This window comes from Polistes canadensis, unplaced genomic scaffold (genome assembly GCF_001313835.1).
Source record: "Polistes canadensis isolate GaletaPanama2010 unplaced genomic scaffold, ASM131383v1 scaffold_252, whole genome shotgun sequence".
Classification (NCBI taxonomy): domain Eukaryota; kingdom Metazoa; phylum Arthropoda; class Insecta; order Hymenoptera; family Vespidae; genus Polistes; species Polistes canadensis.
This window is the reverse complement of record NW_014569799.1, coordinates 104,538-125,296: the sequence shown is the minus strand read 5'-3', so window position 1 is coordinate 125,296 and position 20,759 is coordinate 104,538. Positions and strand designations below refer to the sequence as shown.

The 20,759-nt window shown below is 35.0% G+C and overlaps 1 protein-coding gene across 1 annotated transcript in view; it reads left to right on the top strand.

Moving 5' to 3' along the window:
• The window catches only part of LOC106790651, a 50,711-nt gene that overhangs the window by 3,851 nt on the left and 26,101 nt on the right, over positions 1-20,759 (top strand). The window lies entirely within an intron of this gene.

Below are 20,759 nucleotides of genomic sequence, written 5' to 3'. Positions count from 1 at the left end.
ATCTATTTATCGTAATTAACCAGAGTGTTAATCTATCGCTCGTGGAAAAGTAAAATTATCGTTTAAGATAAGGATGAAAGTCCTCTAGCAAACGGAGATCGTGATTAGAAAAGTTGACTGTAATTAATGATAATATTACCCAACAAGTCCACTGTCCAATATATGAAATTGATTTCTTTTTTTATCTTTATTTTTATTTATAAATTGATCAAGGAAATATTCATCGATGAGTCGTATATTAGATAGAATTAGAATCGAAAATTAGATCTGAGGATTTGATAGGGGCTTTGGTGACCTCGATGCGCTATCGAAATGTTCAGGATTCGAATAACGTAAGAGAATTTCCCTCAGAGAACTCCTAAGCCATCGATCGAAATTCGAATCGGCCAATTTAACGTTAGAATGCCGATTGGGAAGCTCAACCAGGATCTAGAAAGCGTTTCTCTGTGTGGGTGTATGTGCTATGTTCCAAGAATACAATTGACCTCTTAAACTAGTCTACGGGAGACCTTTGAAACTTTTCATCGAGTTTCGAGGCATCGTGCGATTTAAATTTACGCCTGTTACCTTTTTTATTTCTCTCTCTCTCTCTCTCTCTCTCTCTCTCTCTCTCTCTCTCTTTCTTTTTCTGTATCTGGATCGTTAGCTTCTTCTTTCTTTCACTTCAATTGTAAATTTAGATGATCGATATGTATATGAGTGTAGAATACTTAAAAGTTCCAAGTAATGGAACGAAATGATGGCAGTTGGATTGGTAGTAGAAGGGCAACAGGGATTAAGATTGTGGTTAAAGTATTTTCAGGTTCTTCTTTAAGGAAACAATCGCGTGAAAAATAGATATGACTACCTTTTTTTCCATCTTCTTCAACTTTCAACTTCTTCTTCTTCTTCTTCTTCTTCTTTCTATTACGAGTATTTATTTATTCAAGTTCGCCGTTAGGTCCCTGGCCTTCCCATAAAAAAGAAAAATATTCCTCAGAGGCATGCGCCGGCGCTTGTTTTTTCTCTTCACTTTTTTCTCTTTTACTCCCCGAAAGTTCCGTTAAATAAAGTACACACCCACGAGAATAGAATCGAAAGGGAAGAAATTGTCCGGAAAGATAATAATCGAAACATTTAGAAGCAAAAAAAAAAACATATCTTTATACATACACACATATGCATTCAGAAAAATTGCATCTAAATTTGGATTCCCTCATTTTTTATTTTTTTTTTTTTTTTTTTTTTTTCTGTAATGCGAAAAAATTGAAATATCTAATAAACAAATTCACCCTCCTAACAGGCACACGCATATGCATTCGTCAAAATATTGCATCTACATTTACGCTGGTATTATTTTTATTTTACATTGATTTTTTATGGGTGTTTAAAAACAGTCGAATTTTATCGTTTCTCATTCCTGCTTGTGTATAAAATTGCACTTAAATTTAGACTCCTTTTCTTCTTTTCACTTCATTCATATTTTATGATTGTTTACAAATGGTCAATTCTGTTCTCTTATATTTCTGACATTTCGATCGAAATTATTGAAATATTATTTACTTGGTATTTGAAGATGAAGTTAAAGAGAATCGAAAAAAGAAGAAGAAAAAGAAGAAGAAGAAGAGTGGAAACAAATAGAAAGGGGAGAGCAATAGCAGGAAAAGTACAAAAATATGCCTACATTTAAACTCATCTTTTTCTTACACTTCAATCTTTCTTTTAAATGTTCTATTAAAAAACTTGATACGTTAATTGTCATGGAGGTTACCAATGACCAGGGAGAAAACACCAAATAACAATTTGTATTCTAATAAAAAGTTAAATCTCAATTTAACGATAGATTTATAATATGAACGATGTTAAATTAAGGAAGATGTAAATAATGTCAATTATCGTTATTATTTAAGAACAATTTAATCAGGCTTATATAATTAACATTAAATACGTGGTTGGATCTGAGATCTTATCGGACAACTTTCTTCTTCTTTCCTATCACAAACAGGGTTCGAACAGATTTTATTAGATGGCTTTTATCTTAATGGCTATTCCAAGAAAGAAAACGAACATGATTGCATGAAGATAAACTCGCGAAATGGCCGAATTAGCATTACCATTCTCTTTCTCTTTCTCTTTTCTTTCATTCTACGTGAATATGTGTACTAAATCTTTGAGGAACGCGACTTTCTTTCCAGGAGTTTAACATTTAAGGATGGCCTAAATATTTTTTATTTCATCAATATAATTATTATTTAATAAGAATACTGTAGCAGAATTGTATTTTTTGGATTGTAATTTTAAAATGATGTTGGGAAAATAAGGTTCCTTAAGGAATCCTTATTCATTATATTCATAGATAATATTAATAATAATAATAATAATAATATCTAAAGATAAACGGTAATAACACCATCCTATTATTCTTATCTAGAACGCAACAATTTCAATCATTTTCACTCGTAGTGTCTAGCTGAAAGCCGGGGAAACAAAAAGGTTCGTTGGAGGGATTATGGGAGGGGAATAAAAGGGTAGAAGATAATGTTGTTAATTGGATACTCGTTAACTTAGAAACGATCCCACGTCTTTTATCCCGTGATATAAAAGACGAAGCAAGAAAATCGCTCGTGCCCTTCGACGACAGCTGTTTCCTTTCGTCTTATGCTAAAGAATTTCTACCTCTTTCTTCTCTTTCTTCCAACATACCCCATGAAATTCTGAATTATTACCGGAATACTCCTCGGAAATGGCCGATGATGAATAGGCAGAAGCGACATCGACTCTTGCTCCACCTTCCCCATAAAATCTCATAAAATTAATAAATACGACTATGACGATGGTGAGGACGATGGTGAGTGAGGACGATGGTGAGTGAGGACGATGGTGAGGACGACAAGGACGAGAAGAACTGGTGACTAACTTACTTCTAGGGTTTATTTTATTTTTTACTCTTTTTTACCTGCTTTTTACTTTTTTTCAGTCTTCTTTTTTATGCAGGAACAACTTACCTCTCACATAACGAAGCATGTTGCGCGCCTCCCCGTTGAGAGTATCTGAATATCGCATTTCGTAACGAGTTTAAGAAGGACGTGTATGAATTGATAATTTAATGCTCCCTCTTCCTTCATTATCGATAGTTTTCTCGATCTTAGATTCGATTCTATTAGGACATTTTTTATATTTCAAAACTTACATCATTTTCAAAGAAAAGAACCTCTCGAAAATTCCCTTACAACAAAACTCCCCCATCAAATTCAAAGAAGAATCATATAAAAGCTTAAAAACGCCGTCACCCAATCTTCGAATCGACGATAAAATTACAAGCTAATTACAAAGGAATCGAAGATGGTATAATTAAGTGGAAGGATGAAGACTATAACGAAGTAGGACCATAGTCGTTTGTTTTATCCCCACGTGAGAGAGACTAGAAAATCGTATAACGCGGGTGGTCAAAACTTTGAGACATGGACATTAACAACAACAACAACAACAACAAAACTAAACGTAGGCGTATACTCAAAAGAAAAAGCAAGAAAAAATTACTAATAAGGATCCGGCACAAAAGCATCGATGATGAATCCTTGGAGACTGTAGGGTGCAATGCAACACAGCTTGCTATTGGGTATTCCTCTGGTACTTTTAACTTAAATAAAAAGAAAAAGAAGAAAGGCCACTTAAATGTCGGCAGGACGGGTCCTAAATCTTAAACAGCAAACTCGGAATGGGTTTGTAGAACTATGCTTCAGGGTAACTTCGAGTAGTCAAGATGAATTTTAGTTTGAAATCAGAGTACGGAATGAAATGGGAGATACAACGAGGTCAATTGTTATAATTGTGATATCTGATTGAATTGACTAATTGCTGTTATAAATGTCTTTATTCCATATTCTTATAATTTCTCTATTTTTCTTTCTCTTTCGTTATATCTCTATCTCTGTTTTACTTATAGGATCACTGAAAAGAAAAACATAACGTATACGAGAGTTAGCAGTCAGAATGTTTCTTTTAGTCGAACCTACCTCATAAATCAAATACTGTAAAGGTCGTAATATTGGACTCGATAAAACAAGACTTGCCTCTCATTCGCTACTTGGAATGTACGTGATTTAGACGTAAAGACTGTCGAGAGGAAAAACAGAAATAGAAAGAAAGGTTGTATCGATCGATTATTATAAAAATTCTTAGAGCATGATCGTAGGTATTCCTCTTGGATAATCAATCAAAGTTTACTTTTTCGGCTATTATTCATCTTTACTATTGGTATTTATACGCTGCCGAAGCTTTCAACTCTAATGAAGAAGAAAGATAGAAAAAGATAGAGAAAGTACATAGAATATATGTATCTATGCTTCTATATACGTGTATCTATGAACGTGTGTGTTGTCTGGTCTCGTTGAAAGCATTGGGGATAGAATCAGGTCGTCGTACTTCTGATCAATTAACCACGATTATGTCATAAATCTTAATAATTATACTATCAGGGTAACTGGTAAGGAAGGGAGGATTATTTATTCCACCAGGAAATAAAAATACGATTTTATATGATATGGGTGATGTCTATGAATATTTTTTATTGAAAAAATAATATTTCAACCTACAAATTGTGATTAGAACAAAATTAGAAACTGAAGTAGATTACAAATATATACGATGAAAGAATGTAAGAAATATTTCAACGTCCTTTTAGATCGCCCTGTTGTATTTGTAGATACTCTCTCTCTCTTTCTCTCCTTCTTTTCCTTTCTTTCTCTCTATTTCCAAATTGTAGATGAAGTGATTGCATTTGGCATCTCACGGTAATACACATGCCAAAATATATATGCGTTGATGACTTATTTTGTGCGAAACGACAATTTTGTTCAATTCAAGAGAAAGAAATGAAAAGTAGAATGATTTATGATCCTGTCGATTATATGCTCCAACTTGTTTAATTAACTATAACAATCCAATTTGTAATTTGAAATTTATGCATTTCAAATTGCCTATTCAATTTCTACACATTTCTTTTGGAAAGTGTAGATATACTTTTCATATTAATTTATAATCATTAATTCAATGAAATCACTTTCATTTGTCTTCAAGTTTGATCCTAATTCTTTAGGACACAAAGATCTTTGTCTGTTAATAAGGATACGTTAGAAAACTCTTTGCATTTATTCTTGGAAATCTATCTAAGCTGGATTATCTTTTATCTCGTAAGCTAGTTTTCACATATAACATACATATATAGATAAACGTATAGTTGCGATTCGTAAAGCTTTCTGTATAGACACACCGGTGCCGACAGTTTAAACTCTTTTCTTAACGATAAAGGTGTAAAACCAAGCTACTGGCTTTTCTACTACGAGACGGCATACGAGACGGCGGCATTGCTTCATTTATCATCTTTGCACATGGTTCATTTCGAATAGTATGAATCGAGATCGTTCTACGACTTATGCATATACATATTTCTATGTCAATGTATTCAACTATTAGACATATATTATTACAAACACTAAGTACTTTTCAAAGATTGTAATCCTACTTATTTTTATTCCCATTTGTCAAATCAATAGACGTATTAATAGTATTCATAATATTATTTATTATATTTACTAGATATTTAATAGGATTATTTTAATATATTGATACACATGTATTAAATTAAAGTACACTCTTTTGTCTACGCGTAGAATACCATATCGAGTTATAAATTTAGCATGTAAAGTTAAGAAAATGTCAGAGAAAGCAATGCTGTAAATTGTGCATCTTTGCAATTTCTTTGAAAAGTTTCTGTAAATATTTTTTATACTAGGAGAGAGTGAATAGATTTGAATGACTCTTGTATTAAATTAAAGTACACCCTTTTTCCTACGTGTAAAATAACTTATCGGAAACTAGATTGATTTGCAAAGGATCAGGCTATATTTTCTAGACATTAGTTAGACAGATATTCATAGAGATTTCCACGGAAATCTGTATCTTTTGTTCCCTATCGAATAGAATATCAAATTATTATATTCGATGCCTAAGAAAAATTCTGTAAAAAGTCTTATTTCCGACTTTGTCTGAAGGCGCTTTGCATTCATAGTAATGCCGAGGAATTACTAGCAATGACAGATTTCCGGCTTTGACGGTAACATATATATATTCTATAATATTAGTGTATAATAATTTAATATTATTAGTAGAATAAACTTTTAGTTATTACGATATGCTTCTCATATAGGGAAGTAAATGTTATATGTTTCGTATGGCAATCATTGGTTATTATATACCAATAAATATACCTCTTGTAAAAATATATAGAAAATAAAGAAACGACAATATCGCAGTTAACTGAGTAATTAAACGCGTAATTGAAAGTAATATTTACGATGTTTAATGAAAGGGTTGCAAGGTAATTAATACTAATTTACAAGAATCAAGAAAGATTTTATCTCTCCCGAAGGAATTTGCCCGCAACGGGTAAGGGAACTTTACAAACCCGACACTCATTCCTTTCAAACGTTTTTATTTACTCTCCGATTCCAGAACAAGAAAAAGAAAAAAAGGGAAGAAGGAAGAATATACAAAAGGAAGAGATAAATATTATAAATCAAAATTAGAATAAAAATTAAATTAAGAAGCATATGTGCAACAACTTTTACGCAAACATTTGAACGCTACGATATGTATATTACAATTTGTTGCATATATTAATCCATTAATAATGGATCACCTTTTGGACACTAATCTGATTTGCATAACCTACGTCCGGGATATTTCAATTAAAAGCACCATCAACGTAATCGGTCGGTCAGCATACATAGCTGTTACTGTTTGCGTGGGTGCCAAGAATTGCTGGTGTAAAGAGACCAAAAGAGTACGTACGTATAATATGTGTGTGCCCGTGTGTTAGTTTGTTGTGAGAAAGAAAGAAAGAGATCGTACCGATAACTTTGTAAATCACGTTACCCTACTCTTATCTTTTCTCGCCATCTTTTCCTTACTTATATCCTAACGTTTTATATATAACTTAGGTATGCGCATATGTATATATTATTACATACAAAATATTTATTTTACATGCTAATTATATTTCATATTTCATAGTCCTTTAATATAGAATTCAATATCTTTCAACAATTATATATAATATAAATTATAATGTTAATAAGTATCTCTCATTAACAACGGGTGATATAGATTAGGTTTTGATTATTTTGGAAGACGTTGGAATACATTATATTAAATATAAATATGTAAAACATGTTTTACACGCGGCGTTATGAAGAGTAAACATTTTTAACGATACGAGTAAGACAAACTCTTCGGACACAGTCCAATGACACCAGTTTTCAACCAAGCTGAACGAAATGATGTCGTTATACCGGAAAAAACCACAAACTCTCTCCCTCTCTCTTTCTCCAACTGTTTCATTTCAACATCAACGTTTCTTTTTTTCGATAAAATTACCGATAAATCAAGAAAAAGGATCGACAAATAATAGGAATCAAAGTAAAAACGAGACCAGAAGACGAAGTTTTTCCTTCGAAGGGTTTTTAAGAACGCGGAAGTGTTTAATCGTAATTCGATAAGTCGCGAAGATCATTGCCAAAGATCGATAAGGGGTTCTCAATCCTTTTAAAAAGTGATCGTCCTAATCGATTTTCTAATCTCGACGGGATTCGTCACTTTAAATTGAATCTTTATTAATGATAGTGAAAGTCAAAAGGTCGGCACTTGCTAGATTTTGAGTGTGTGAGTATGGGAGCATTAGCTCCCATCACTTATCTTTATCTTCACGAAGTATCTGGGAATGGGAAAAGGATGTGAATAGATAGATTAATATTTTATATACGAGCTCTTTCTTTTTTCTTCACTTTGTCACGGATCATTTTTTAAATAGATTTTAATAGAATTTAGAAGGGGAATAGAATTCAATGTAGTTTTTATATTAATATATAAAAATGACATTTATGATAAATTCAAATACGGAGGAGAATTATAAGAAAAATCATTTCGGATATATTCGTTTTCTTATTTCATTTCAATTATGTTTTTATGTGTACGCGTAGAAATAATTATTAGAATAATAAAAATGTAAATGAATGAAAAGAAGAATCAATACACATGGAATTTAGTTAAACCAATGTGATTAGAAATGAGACATTTGAAAGATAGAAAGAGAGGAAGAAACAAATTCTTACTCTTGACATTGAAACGCGAACGACTCGTAAATTTGATCCCCATTTGACTCATTCTTTCTCTCTTTCTCTCATTGGTAACACGTTAAACCATCTTTTTCCAACTCTTCAACGAGAAGCAGAAAATCGCATAAACGCGTTTCTACCCAGAGACCAAAAACAAGTCGTTGTCTTCGCGTACTTTTACGCACACGCGTCTACAAATGTATACATGTATATTAGTGGTTTAGAGTAATGTTCGCGTTTTAAATCGACTGAGACTCGTTCATGGTAAATTATAAAGTAGATGACACAGAACGATAATTGACTTACATTAGTTTTACTGAAGAACGCAAACTACACCGAGTAGAACGAATTCACTGAACATTTCTATTTTTGTCTTCTGTTCCACGTCTGCCTTCTCTTCTTCTTTTCCTTCTTTTTCTTTCTCGGTCGTTAGCGGAAGCAGCATTCTAATTCGAGAGATGTGGCCTAATTATTATTAGTCGCTAAACTTTATTCCCGTCTTCTTCCGGATTTGGTATATTTTCCTTTAACCCTAACCACTCGATAGACCACTCGATAGACCACTCGATAGACCACTCGATAGACCACTCGATAGACCCCACTCGATAAACCACTCGTTGGACTCGACATTATACAAGGTAAATTTATAAAATCATTTTTCAATTTAATGAATTATAACAAACATTGTATAGATCAATATTTTGTCCATCTTTATCTCTTATACACTTTCCATTGAAGAAAAATAAATGAATGTCTTTCGAAGGAAACATAATTAACTTTGAATGGATACTACTACATTTGATATTGACCAGCCAATACGATTTTCTGTATATTAACACAAGTCTCTACGTCCAATGATCAAACGATCGAACTGTCTATACAAACTTAATCTATTAAAATAGCAAATATTCCGGTGTGATAAATAAAACAACAGTAGTCATTTGGCGAGAATTTGCAAAATCAATATAATAATAAGAAAACTGTAGGTTGAATGTTCGTACCCATTGTAAATGAATCGGAAACAGGTGAGAAGTAGGACTCGAAAGGGGATAGGTGAAGTGGGAGAATGATATCGAGCGAAACGAATTGGTAAAATTTGTTAGGGTTTCGTGGGGAGTAGTCGGGCAACAGACTGGTGGAATACTCGCAGGAGAAATGCTTTCTCGCGTTGGCATAGATCCATAAGATCTCTAAAAAGACACACAATAAACCGATACTTTTCTGTCTCTGCTTATTTTTGTTCCACGTACTCGCACAAGTTGCGGAACGCATCCAAGGAAAGAATTCATTCTATCGGTTCTATAGTTAGAGAAGAAAAAGTAAAAGGGTTTAAATCTCAGTCATGAATTCGATCGTTGAACCAGGATTATCCATTGGTATCACTGTCTATGATCACTTAAGCGAAACGCAAAAGAAAGTATTATACCTGTTCCTTATCCCTTCAATAGCATGTAATATGATTCAAACGTTGCACTCACCACGTATACCACGTAATCCTTTGCTTGATCTAGATTTAATCGAAGGAAAGTCACCGTTGGAATATTGATACCACACGTTCAGTGGTGTCGACAACACTGATTTTGCGCTACTATCTATTATCATAGTTTATATTCTACGAATAATTAAACAGCGTCTACGACTTATCGATGTTTTTCAATGAAATCAATGTTAAATGAACTTTATTTATACGCTTAATTGTTTTATGGGCTAGAATTAGAGCAATTGTATTTCTACTGCAAAACGTTCGGTATTGTTTTATTGGGTAAGTCGTGGACATATGTACCGATATAAAAATTTATTATACGCGTACGCGCGTATCAACTTATATTCTAACAACAACGTCCAAACTAATCTACGCTTCGAAATTTATCAGCACTCGAGGAGACTCTCGGACGTTTAAATTTAGCAAGGCTAGGATTGTAAATCCTTTTGATGGGATACTTTGGTATCATGGTAAACGCCAACGCGTCGAGTCGGTTGATGAGTCAAATCAGTCGGAAGAAGTCTGAGGAATCTTTTTTTATTCCTCTCTACCCCATGATTAACTCGGCCTTGAAACACATTCTTCTTTCACGAGTTCTCTAAAGAAAGATTAACTTTTCTGTCAATTTTGTGAATTAACATTCAAACATATCTCCAATTCCGAATGACTATGGGCAATCGAATGAATATGAAGAGTTTAGAAAATAATGAAAATCTTGTATGAAAATGACACCCACGGAAAGAAAAGAGGTTGATGATCTTTGGCACGATATAATTCTGTTATATTTCACATCGGTAACATTCATCTACTCGTAACGCGTTTCTTCTACTGCTTCCCTTCTTTCTATTTTATTTACATCATCCAATACATTGTATCCCAGTTCACTGCTCGCCTACTTCCACTTCTTATTCGTGAAGCTTTCAAAAATAAACGAAATTGAGACGTAATACCAAACGTTAGTAATTTATTTGAAATGCTTTGTGACGCGTGCTAAACTAACTAGCTAACCAGAGGCGGAAATAGTAGTTAGAGTAGAGTAATTGTGGTGAAAGACTGTAAAATGATTCTCGAATTATGCCAATTCGCTTACGTACTAGAAATTGTACTTTTTGTCTCAATTTTCGGATTTTTTATTTGACCACTCTATAATAATACGAATAAAATAATGAAACAATAAAACTAATAATAATAATATCAGTATCTTCCCAATCTAAAATAGATAAATGCAATATCAAGAATACTATTGTATATCACGTTAAAACGTTATGGTATCGTCTCAATACTGTCATATACCAATTGGTATAATACCAAGTATCTCATGTTTCAATGATACAGTTATCGTCGATAGAGCTTTAAATCAATCAAGTATAATACCATAGCATTGTCATCGCTTCTTGTACATCGTAACAATCCTAACAATTCACTCTGTTTTTTTTAATCTCTTAGAAAGCAATAACTGAAAGAAAGGACTCGTCATCGGCCACGATAATACCCCATAAGATATTCAACCCATAGTCTGATATTTTATTAAACCACATACAAAGTCCCGTTTAGTTCCTCGTAAAACGAGATATTTCTCATAAAACGTTCAAGGAAATATAGTTTATGGTGTTAAAGTAGTAGTAGTAGTAGGGGCATAGAAAATTGTTAGAAGATCTACCTAATTCTTCTGGTTAGATTCACTGGAATCAAGAATCACTTTGGTATGGTCGGACGGCTTATCGTCCTTCTGTCTGTCCATGGGGTCCATGGTGGTGGTATTCCATGAGATGTGCCGTTTACGGTCAGAACGCTTAAGCTTCTTACGTGTTAACCATTCGAGAAAGCACTTAGTCGTTACTCACCGAATTATCTTCAGCCTTTCTTTCTTTTTTCCTTTCTTTTATTCTTATCTTCCAAGTATATATTCCTTCATCGAACCATGGTGGTTGTGCTGGTGATCACTCCTGATCATCCAGCTAAGATATTAATCATTCCTCAAGCGTGGAAAGATCCTCAGGAGGATTTAGAAAAATCCACTTAGAAATCTCAGCGCGTTTTCTTTCATCTAAAAATTCTCCTCTGATAAGTCTTTTTGAAAAACATTTCAAAGTACTTTTCACAGTAATATTATTTTGCTTTCGTGCAATTCTAATCCTTGATAATTAGCACCATACTCTTAAAAAATACTACACATTTTAATTATATTATTAAGTTATATAGAGAAATTTGAAGAAATTTTCGACCAAGGCATTTTCACCACCTTGTATTCTTCTTCAATTTTGAAAGAAATAAGGAAAGACGATGAGTTTGCAAGTTTACTAAAAGGACTGCGGACGATATCTTATCTCCGACCAATCAGTATTTTCGATGAATCCAGTCCAATAACCCTGAGTTATGAATTTTTTTAAACAAAAAAGCTTTGCTAAATCCTCGAGAACTAGGAAAAGCTTCTAGGCTAAACAATATTCTTGGAAAGATATCGTAAGAAGGACTTTGTTATCTCTAGCCAATATGAAAAGTTCCGAATCAGCGAACCGTAGACGACCTCGTCTTCGTAGGTCTCATTCCGGAAGCATATCTCTTTATCTTTTTGTCCTTTTTTCTTGTTACCTAGCAGAGGGTCTAAGGAAGATTCTAAAGCGTCGAGACCTCGTAATCTCTATCCTCTATAATCCGACAGGGAAATTACTTAACGACCTCTCGGACATTTCCTGCGCCATGCACACGCGCACTCGCTCATCGAGAAAGAAAAAAAAATGCGCGCGTGTGTGTGCGTGCGTTTCTTTTACCTGGTTTCACGCTTTTTACAATGTTACCATCTTCTTAAACCCTTCACCTCACTTTACCCAACCCTTTCTCTTGCTAACCGATCGTTTAGGATTCCACTTTGAATTATTTAGCCTTAGGCGCTTTTATCATCTAGAACACCTCTATTAATTTTTTATCATCATTTTACACCTTTCCGCTTTTAAATTGTTTCTGATAAAAATGCGAAAATCGAAATCTATCTCATCTCGTCTGACATATATGATCTAAATTTGTTTATCATTTTTCTCAATTCACGTGTTGTTTATACGAATTTTCTGTGTATATATAGGGTGCATCTCATAAGTAGGATTTGCATTTGCTCTAGTTTTCTTCAAGTAATGAAAAGGAACTAATTGTAGGACACCCTGTATATCAATGCAGCAACCTTTCAAAACTGTCGTCGGAAGCAATGGTCCAAAGAAGACCATTTTTCAATATTATCATGATAGATTAGCCTACAATAAAAGGGTGGTGGTTTATAAAAGTTAGGAATAGGGGTTAGGATATAATGCATCATAGGTACTACCAATCAGAGACTCGAGAAGCACTGATTAGGACCGGCCAGGTTTATCGACCCCCACAGAGAGAACGGCGGGTGGATGTTGGGAGGGGTAAGAATATAATACACACAGAGAAGGTTTCAACGACCTCGGTCGGATCCTCGTTTGCTCAAAGGTGCCGACAACATCGATCTTCGTTTCGGTTAAACGATTCTCTCATTGATTTTACCGCACATTTCACATTCCCGTCGTCTTAGAAAATAATACCTTAGCTTTATCTCTAATCGTTTATTTTAATCAGTGTCTTTCCGTGCCAAAAACGAAATCAATATCGAACAACCGATTTCTAGTTCTTTTTTTTTATGAGCTCTTATGGAATAACCAATCGCTATTTTTTCATTATTAAGTACAAGTTTCGTTGTAATGGACACATAGTCCACACAAACACACACACAAGTGAGAATTTGTTCGTTCTTATATAAGAGAAGAAACTATGTTTGCTTTTAAAATGTACTATGATCAACAGATCGAATGCGTTTTAGGTTACTGCACTGATCCACGTTTGATATTTTACTCGAGCAAAAGTGCATCACGTGCATTAAGGATTTTACTTGAATTTAAGCCAAAATACACCATACTAGACATTATAAGTTCTTCAAATATAAATGTTTATGTGCAACTATGAAAGAGATTCATTTACGCGATCGATAAAATTAAATTGAGTTTACATAACGTTAAAATTAAACAAAAATCAATGAATCATCTCTTTGCTGAATTAATCAAATTTGAAATATATTTTGCAAGCGTTTGAAAATGATTAATTATTTCTCTTCAAAAATATTGACACTTTGTTCATAATCAACAGGCTTCGGTATAAATTAGATTGCGTTAGTGCAAATGATTAAACGAATTCACACATTAACAATATCTTAGATTTCTTAATAAGAGATAAGAATTATCAAAAAGTCGTCATTTTATATATTATTTAATATCTTACAAACATCTAAGAACGATCTTACAAACAGATAAGACACGTTCACATTTTTGTTCTAGAGCCGAATTTTGCCGAGTCTCTTCGAAATCGCAACTTCGAAATCGCAACTTCGAATCGAACTAGAGATCGCAGCATACAAGGCAGGGTTATCTGATCGCTTTCCTGCGATAGAGATATCCGACTCGATGAGTTAACGTTTTCGATTAATAATTTTATTCTGCTTTTTTATTTACAAGAAATGTTCTCTTCCCAACCGATCAAATGTTTCTTCAAATTGGCAAAAGATATTCCGAATAAGCCAATGATGTCGACGACCCAATCAACGATCTAATTCGACGAAGTGGAATCTTTGAATTTTCCACTAATCCTAAAAATAATGATCCTTCGTCAAACGATATCGGTGCACTCTGCTATTCCAAGATAGATACTTCAAAGGAATCATTGATAAAGAAAGAAAACACGGACAAAAACAATGACAGATAAAACCTAGACATATAGAGCAGCAGCACATATTTATACTTGCGTTTTATAGGAAAGCCTATTTATAGTCGATGCTTGGCTAACCGGAAGAAGAGAAAAGTGTTAGCTGCGGGCAAAGAACTGATAAGAAAGTTCTTCCTAGCTGGTAATAAGCTCGTACAAATCCATAGCTAACAGAACGTGAATCGTGTTAGTTGTCAGCATTAACAGAGCACACCACTTCTTAGTTACGCTTCGTTATATAACAAGCTGATGGAATGTAAGAAGCGATGAGGCCAACCGAGATATAGTGGGGATAACGTTAAGAGGGGAAGGTGACACGTTGGGTGGCCGTCTGTTGAACGTTCGAGCCAACGTCACGACGTGTGACGTTCGATCGTTTCTCTCTCCCTACGTTTGTCCCATGGTTCAGGAAGAAGAGATTTCAGGGTTAGCCGAGGGGTCGTCCGAGGGGTCGTCCGAGGTTACCCACACATGATCGATCGCTTTTCTAACTCGATCCTTTCGAAGGATTTACATTGGTCAACTCTCGTCGTCGCGATGTTTTGACCCCTTTCGTGACTTGGTCTTAGAACAGAATTCTTAACCGATATCGATCGCATATCAAAGATCTCACGATTGATTTGCCAAGTAAATTCAATTCGAGAGAAGATCGATAGTAAGAGCATTTGTTGTTTTTTATGTCATCCTTGGTAATTCCTTGTCGGTGGCTAAATCAAAGATAGGAAATAAGTTATGCACCGTGATCGCAGACAGACCCCCTACCTGTTATAAGTGATCATATTGTTATTGCACAGATCATTCCGATGCGGTAGAGGTAGTCCTCCAAGTTGTTTAGTCGATGTTGTTGCTTGGCAGACAGATCACTCATTGACTTTTCTTTTCGTTGACCTTGTCTCTTCGAGACTCCATTCATTCTCCCGCCGTAATGCATTCTCTCTTCCTCGCACACATACTATTCCTCCTATTACTAATACTATTTAAAGCAACCGACATCTAGCAAGTTCCTCGAACGTGAACTTTCGACCTGTCGTCTCTCACCCACGCCTGATAATTCTTAAGTAATATATTCCTATTTAAATCTAACTATACCGAGTAACTCGTAAATGTATCCACGCATAAATACATGTTCCTATTAGTTGTACTTTCCATACACCTACACGATATACTATTTGTAATGTAAGCTTATTAATGAAATTTGTCAATACGCATGCGTCTATTGGGCTCTTAGTAGAAATGACGATGGTGGTGGCACACGGAGGAACGCGACGTCTTTGATTCTATTCTAAGTTGACCTATAGAACGCTTTCTTCTTCTTCTTCTTCTATCTCCATGTTTCCCTTTCGAAAACTCGACCTCGTGAAGCAGCAGCAGCTACGCGAACGGCTTGTTTTACTTGGGTGGTCGAAATACCCCGCTAATAAATTCAAATGTCTGCGAGATGCTCGCCTGGATCCCCAGACGCGGAAGGAACCGCCGTATGGAAGGTTTTAGCTGGAACGCTAAACACGTTTACCACTTTAAGGATATCGCGATTCCTTTAATATCCTCCTATGTCAAGTTTTTCGCGATTAACAATATCTTATCGATTCAATGCGGAATCTTTAACACTCTTGGGATATTCCTTATTTATTTTATGTGAATTAGTCATTAAGCGGATTTCCAGATTGTTGAATTGTAAAATCGTTCTAATTAGTGAATCTTCATTGCTGGAAAACTTTATGGTTTCGATATTTTATAATTACCGTAATAAACAACTTAATCCTAAAAATTCAAACTGATTTAGAGTGGATATTGAAATTCTGCTGAAGGATTATTGATAGAAGAACACGCGAGGAATTGAAATTTAATTTATAAACGAGTCATAATAATTAAAAATTCTTGATTTATGTAATTGTTTGATTTAGTAATTTCAAAATCTTTATGATCACGATTATAATCGTTAGAAATTGTATGTCTCTTAGTTTTATGATAATCCTAATGAACAAATTTACGACACGGATTAAAATTTATATAGGTTGAGTATTAAAACCTTGCTGCACCAAAAAGGAAGAAAATTATATGATCATATGATTATCTTAATCTGCAACTTTGTTTCATAGCTTTTATGATAAAATTAACAAACAAGTTTATGGCACGGATTGGAACCTATATTGGATAGGTGCTAAAAATCTGCTGCTGACCTTAAAGTAAGATTAATAAAATCATTGGAAAAATGATCCTCATTAGGGTGAAACTTGGTAAGATTGATTGAGACAACACTCTTGCTAATAATTGAAATCAACCAAGTATACTTTCACTAGTAGGACACAAAATGTCTATACACCCGTTATATAAGCATACGTGGATACATACGGAAACTGTCAATCGTAGTAATAGTCCAATGAGCATACTTGGCTAAGTTATCAAACATCCGATCCGAAAAGAAAAAGAGAGAAAGGTTATTGCTCGTAAACAGGATTTAAAGTAAACTGTACAAATTTTCAATCGGTTCTGATGTAACAATTATTTTATGTCTTTTAACACAAATTTGAAGAAAATAATTATAAAAATGTAAAAGTTTACAGTTTCATTGAAGTCCTAATGAAAAGTTGGAACATGTCATAGTCATTAATGGTGATACCGAACGTCATCGTAGAAACGAAGAAGATGGAAAACGTGGATGTTCTAACTTGACTTGTAGATCAGAAAGAAAAGAGACAGAGAGAAAGAGTAAGATAGATAGTGAATGAGGGATCGTAGGAACAAGTTTTCCTGTAGGGCGAGCAGGTTCTCTCTCCCCATGGGATAATATCGATGAGACTATATGTATATATACATACATACATACATACATATATATCTATATCTCTTTCTCTCTGATGGAAGGCGAGAATCTAGGTGAGTTTAACAAATGTCGGATCGCACGATCGAACAACGCGCTCTCTTCGGAAATCTCGTACGTGACACGTTGCGGCATGAGAAACACAAGCGGGTACAACATGGAAGAGAGAACGAAAGAGAAAGAGAAGTTCTTAAACGAGAATTCGATATAATTCATGGCGCCTATGAATTATTTATACCTGCACCACACGAATTCATGAATCCTCGGACGTCGAGACGAAAGAGAGATAGAGTTAAAGAAAGAAAGAGAAGCCGGTTTGTTGGTTGGTTGGTTGGTTGGTTGGTTGGTTAGTTGGTTGTCTTATCCACCCAATGAATTCTGGGCATCTCTTTAACTTTCGAAACAATAGAAGAGAACAACCGATCTTTTAAAGCCAAACAGGGGCTGCTGATGCTGCTACCCATTTGAAATTCGAAAAAGGTATTCCTATAACAAAACGCGGTCGAGTTAAACGGTGTAACCCAATTAGTGCGGCTTCGCTTTTGCATGTCATCCTTAACTGTCTTTGAATTTCATAGTGTAGGTGGAATAGGGATAAGGAATGATTTTGGATAAAAAAAAAAAAATACTATAAAACAAACTGATATCATCTTCTGTCGATAATCTCGCGAAAGAATACTTTTATTATACCATACTATAAGTATATCTGCAAACGATTCGGAAAGTAGGAAGACTAAGTTCGATAATAATGAGGTCGTATAGACTGGGAATCCTGTAATACAGTGTTTCCCAACCTTTCTAAATGATGCCATACACTTTAACGTAATAATCAAACAAGTTCCGATTTTGGTTTTCTTATCAAATCATAGCTACAATATTGATTATTTAATCAGCAACATTGGCTAGTTGTCGATAATATTGGTGACCACAAGGGAGAAGGAATGTAATATGATTTTTTAGAGTAGTAACGTAAAATATTGGATTTGTCACCTGTATCGGGTTCTAGCAAGAATCCATGTTGGGAGACCCTGGTGTAACTGAACAAAATGATATGGAACACGAGCTAACCTAGCACCTGGATAACGCTTATCTATTGTAGCTCGCCTAGAAACGTAATTCCAACATTTCTCTATCTATCCAACCGTTTGAATTTCTATCTCTCCTCTCTCACCTCTCGTATTTTAATCTCCTTTAACGCATTTCCGTGTCTCCTTGCATTCTCAATCGCCTATCCTTTTCAATATACGTATACCCCGTTTCTGCGTGTGGCCCTATAAGGTCCATACAGAGAGGCCCACACATTGTTACTTTTCTTTAACAACTAATAGAACGATAAATATGTCTGGGATACTATTACTATCCGATAGTCCAACCTACCTATGATTCACTAAGATCTGCCATTATACCGGATTGTATTTTAACCGGCGCGTTTTACTCTCCCTATTTTAGTTTAATTTATTTTTAATTATCGTCGAAAAATTTATAACCTACGAAAATTCATTATCCCTTTTATCCCTGAAACATTTGGGGTCCCGGAAAAGAATGAAATAATAAAGATTCTGATATTTCGATAACAATTAGAATTGAATATTATTAAAATACCAGACGCATAAAACGCATTACAGAGTATTTCATCGATGCGTTAGGAATTCAAAGTTGAACTATTAAGAATAATTTCAATTTTATTTGACGACATTCTCGCGTCCTCCTTCGTGGAAGAATTTGTTCACCGAAATGACTCGTATAAAACCCGGCAAGCCTAGACCTTACCTCCCTCCGTAACCCTTCGGCCAACCCTTTTTGTTCGTTGCCTCCTCTTTACGTTCGCTCTTTATAAAAAGCAAATGTCGTGGCAAACGTTAACGGCCGTTTATACCACTTAATGTCTCTGAGAGCGCGCAATTTCCGCATTAGTCGGATGCTAACTAATGTTAATTGATACGGGCAAATGTCCCGTGCAAGTGGACAAGCCGCGAGTACTTTCATCATAACTTTCTATTCAATATATTTTTATTTTATTCACTTTTTATATCCCCCAATGAAAATTGACGTCAACAATAGCTGATAGCGAACGCAAACGTGGATGAACGTAAGTTTAAATGATTTTCAAAGTGCCGATTACCCCCTCTCTCTCCCCCCCCCCCTCCCCCAGAAAGAGAATGATTCTATATTCTTCGCTATCTATGAATGAAAATTTATCAATCCATTGGATTGAATCACAACGTCAAAGATCATTCGTTAGATATAAGAAAAGCTCATTGTAACTGGTAATGGTCGTAACGAGTCTTCACGAAAATAGATACGAACTAAATATAAATCCTGGTCTTTACGTCGGTTGCGAACTCGAAAGACAAACGAGTAACAGTCGGGAGCTGTGCCATGACGACTACCACTACTTGATTCTAACACTGATTCTAACACCGGTTGCAATACTCGGTGCTCTGTACTCCGCGCGAAAGTTCATTGCTTCCTTTGCTACGAGATTCCAGGTCAGGCAATGTTACTCAAGAAGGATCTGTCGGATCTATTCGGTTCGCCTGACCTTGTCTATCTTTTCCTAATCTCGATCCGTCCAAGAATATCATTGAAATAGCTAAAACAATTAGTATTTATCGAGTTCGTTAGGTTGAAAATGTTGGATTCGGGTGTGATTAAAAGTCTTCGTCAATCCTATCATTTTCGCGTGTCGTTTCTACAATTTTCTTAGCGCTAAAAATATATGAAGTTATAATCGGTCGAATACCGGAGATGATTCGTTCGAGACAATTGGGCCGCAGCTTGTTGGACCCTTTTGCAAAGTATCCAAAAAAGGAAAGAAAAAAAGGTTTAAGAGAGCGAACACCTCGCGGCATGGCGGCGGTTCCACCTGAACGCTAAAGAGAGATGAATATAGATCGGAAACAGGTTTCACTTTCTTTTCGGTGATGGCGTGAAACGATACATATCATCATCAGGGCAGCATCCACCACACATCCTTCCTAAACGTATTCGTCTCTATCTGTATACGCGTATAAGCTTTTATCAAAGATAGTTATCATCTCGGTTACATTAGAAAGAGAAAGAAAGAGTGTGCCTGTCTCATCGTCCGAATAAGAAATCTCAACGGGTTGAATAAAAATAAAAAGAAACGAATCAACGGGATGGGATGGATATCTTGCATCGTCACTTTCAATCTATCGAGCTATCAACGGCAGTCTTCTCATGTTAAGAAATTTAGAAAAAGATATAGATGGATGGAAAGAGGGAGGAAGATGGACCCCCTGAGTGAGTGAATAAAAGAGAAAGAAACTATCGGTTATATATATATATATATATATGAAAAATAAATAATTAAGTATCCTCTCAGCAATCATTCGAGCTCGTAGAAGGCATTCATTATGAAGATTAAGTCGTTTCTAACTCCACCCTCTGTGAGGCGACTAAACAAACGGCTTCCTTTGCCCCTTTCATTCCCCCACCGCCACCCCTTTCTCTCTCTCTCTCTCTCTCTCTCTCTCTCTCTTTTTGGCTTCCCATAGGCCAAGCCACTTTTCAA